At 38.8% G+C, this 3491-nt stretch overlaps 1 long non-coding RNA gene across 1 annotated transcript; it reads left to right on the forward strand.

Moving 5' to 3' along the window:
* The first annotated feature begins 872 nt into the window (after positions 1–872).
* On the forward strand, positions 873–2850 carry LOC137242480 (uncharacterized). The gene is made up of 4 exons (XR_010950254.1): positions 873–1011; positions 1074–1107; positions 1171–1371; positions 2775–2850. It is a non-coding gene; the product is annotated as an uncharacterized lncRNA (long non-coding RNA).
* The last annotated feature ends 641 nt before the right edge of the window (positions 2851–3491 follow it).

The following is a 3491-nucleotide window of genomic DNA, read 5'->3' on the forward strand; positions in this document are numbered from 1 at the left end:
GCTTCACCAATGGTGCCTGAACTCCTGTCTCTCTTTAAATACGCAAAAATGCTTCCAAATAGTTTATTCAAAATCAACTAACAATTTCTCTACAAAATACAGTATATCTAACTGTGAACTTCAATGTGTTGACGAGATTAAAGACCTGGGTGTCGTTTTTGACAAAAGGTTTTCCTTCATTAATCACATTAACTACGTAACGTCGAAAGCATATTCTATGCTCGGATTTGTACGGCGCAATGCTTCAAAATTCTCAGACCCCTATACCTTTAAGCTGCTCTACACGTCTTACGTTAGATCTCACATTGAATATGCTGTCTTCATTTGGAGACCAAGCAACCAAACGGCCATTTGTAGAATTGAGAGAATTCAAAAAATTTTCCTTAAATATGCCCTTCGCCCGTTAAACTTTTCGGAGCCGATTCCTTCCTACTCTGCACGTCTTTTACTTTTAAGCCTCAAGTCTTTGGAAAATCGTAGATCTATACTGTGCTTGTCATTCATGTATAATATTATTAATGGCTACATTGATTGCCCTTATTTGCTGGAAAGGATTCGATTTAATGTTCCCCAAAGATCTCTCAGAAATTCCTCTCCATTTTATTACGATTATTTCAGAACGAATTACGCTGGTAATGCTCCCATTACGCGTGCTATTCGGGAGCTTAACTCAATAAGTAATTCCGTTGCTCTTGATTTTTCTATACAAAGAGCTGAATTTATGAATATTTTGAAGTCTGCTTTCTAAGTAAACCGATTACTTTTAGGCATAAGTATTTTTTAAATTTTCCTTGTATCATAGTCTGTAAGGATTAAAATTCATAGACTTAAACAAATAAATAAATAAATAAAATAAATAAATAAATATACTAGTAAAAAGCAGTTACACCTTAGTGAAAGTGTAGGCGGCATCGTTTGTATTGAGCAAGAGGATAGTATTGCAAATGATGAGAACGGGCTGACAAAAGGAGTTGCTGGCTATGATGATAATTTACCAGATGAGTATTCGTGGTACACGTAAAACTTGTTTTGATTTTAAATGCGAGTTTTGTACATCTATATTCGAGTTTCAGAGGGACTTGTTACATCACTATGAATTAGATCATGGTAGGTATTTACGGAGTTCTACGCTATATACCAAAAGTTTTGTTGAATTGTTCCATTTTTTAGGAGATAAAAATCTAAATTTCCCCTGTGATATTTGTGAAAATAGATTTGTTACGAAAAATGCTTCACGCTTACATAGACGGCAAGTTTACCAAAATGATGAGTATATGGATTGTAATCTCTGTGGACGCGCTTTACTAAAATCATTTTATCATGTGCACTTGAGGCGTCATAACCAACTGAAGTTTCTGTGCAGCAAATTCCGTAAGTGAAACTACATAGTACTTAAAAGTTAATGCATATATACATGGATTTGAGCGTGGTTTTGAAAAGGGGCATTGTCATGAGCAATGCGATCAGATTCGGCAATATGTAAACAGATATTTCATTGTGCTTGCTGTGGTAGTAGGTCAAATGTGCGACCCTTTATAAACAACTCTTTCAATCCCAGTGTTGTTAATGTTGTTGTTGTTGTAGCGATAAGGACACTCCCCAAGGCCTTGGGGCGTGTTATCGATGTTGATGGTCCTTTGCCGGATGCAGATCCGGTACGTTCCGATACCAAGCCCGACCATCTCGGGAACGATTTGTTATGACCTCATGCAACCTTCTTGGCCATACCGCCCTCCCACCCTCTAGATCCATGATGAGTTCGGGGTGGCCAGAGCCTCGGCCGTTAATGAAACAGGATTCGCCACGGATAGGTGGAGTTAACAATTGGGTTTGGAGAAGCTATATTATGCTCTGGTAACCTGAAAGGGTTGCGCTACACAACCCCTTGAATCTGTTATTTTAGTCGCCTCTTACGACAGGCATACCCACCGCGGGTATATTCTGACCCCTTAACCCGCCGGGGTCTGTGTTGTTAATCCTTTGCCGAATATACATAATTTCGGTACGTACAACAAAATATTACCTTTAAGATACTAGCCCCACTATCTCGGGATCGATTTCAAGCTGGATCATCCAAACAATTCCTTCCGTGAGTTTTTGATTCCCAGTTTACGTTAAATGAGGTATGATAGAACCACTAGTAGAACAAAATACTTCATGATTTCAAACCTGCATTCAAATTTATGTTGTGTTGCTATAGAAATAAAAAAAAAAAAAACATTTCCATAACAGTTCTATGACTTTTGATCTTATGCTGTTCACTTCATCCTGTGTTTCCCTCCCTGAATGTTAGGAGAGTTTTACCAGAACTTTCCCTTCGAACCTTTAGCTCGACCTTAAATTTCCAAGAGCGAGTCACTCTAGCTGAACTTCATTCTGGATACTGTAACAGGTTAAACTCTTACCTATCCAGAATCAACCCCTACATACAAAATGTATGCCTCGCTTGCAATGTGTCCCCACATGACACCAAACATCTCTTTAATTGTAATGTGGAACCAACGCCTCTAACACCCCTTTCATTATGGTCCACCCCTGTTGAAACAGCAAGTTTCCTTTGACTCCCGTTGGAGGCTATTTATGACAATTTGTCATAGGTCGCAGCTATTAGGTGGGGCGAAGCACTGCTACAACAACAACATTTGAGAAAAGAATTTGGTACTCATTTCGCTCTATAATTTGCTAACAGTTTAAAAAGAAGTGTACTTTGTTTTTATTATTTAATTATTGTTAAATATCATACCATAATATAAGTTCACGTTTAGTAATTACAGTTACAGGCGAAACACAATTGGCCGCAACCGCTAAAGAACAAAAGCCATACTTTTATGAGCCGCCGCTCAAGCGTGAACGTATCGATGAGGATAATCACGATAACAATATTTTAAATACAATTAAAGGTAAGGCCACATTAGGCTGCACTACGCAGCACTGTACTGCACTACAAAATATTCTTTGCATGTATTCTTATGAGCCAATTCACACCTAGCGTCAGCAGCACTGCGCGACCCGGCACAGCGCGGCAAATTTGATCAACTAGGCAAAAAAGCCGCGTTGGGAAGTGTCGCGCAGTGCTGCTGCCGCTAGGTGTGAATTGCCTCATAAGATACATGCAAAGAATTTTGCACCATCTTTTTTCATTCTGGGCAAAAGAGTGTGGAACTCTCCTTCCTCATATCTTGAGGAGGGGAATATTTAGAATAAGATGCCATGATTTTCCAACTTTTCTTTTTGTTCGAGGGGTGGCGGGGGTCCTAGAAATCACAAAATTATCATCCGCAACTCTAGGAAACTCTTAGTTTATGAAATATAAGCCTTTTAATTTCCAAATTTAGTAAAATTTCAACTTAAGTCCTGCACTTAAAATTCGGGTCGCACATGTCGATAGCGATATCAAAAGACGCGTATTTGCGTCAAGATTCAGAATCCGAAAGCAGAAACTACATTTTTTATCTCGTTTAAAAGTTATTCGCGGAAAACCCGTCGGTACT

The sequence above is a fragment of the Eurosta solidaginis genome, chromosome 2 (genome assembly GCF_040869045.1).
Source record: "Eurosta solidaginis isolate ZX-2024a chromosome 2, ASM4086904v1, whole genome shotgun sequence".
NCBI lineage: Eukaryota > Metazoa > Arthropoda > Insecta > Diptera > Tephritidae > Eurosta > Eurosta solidaginis.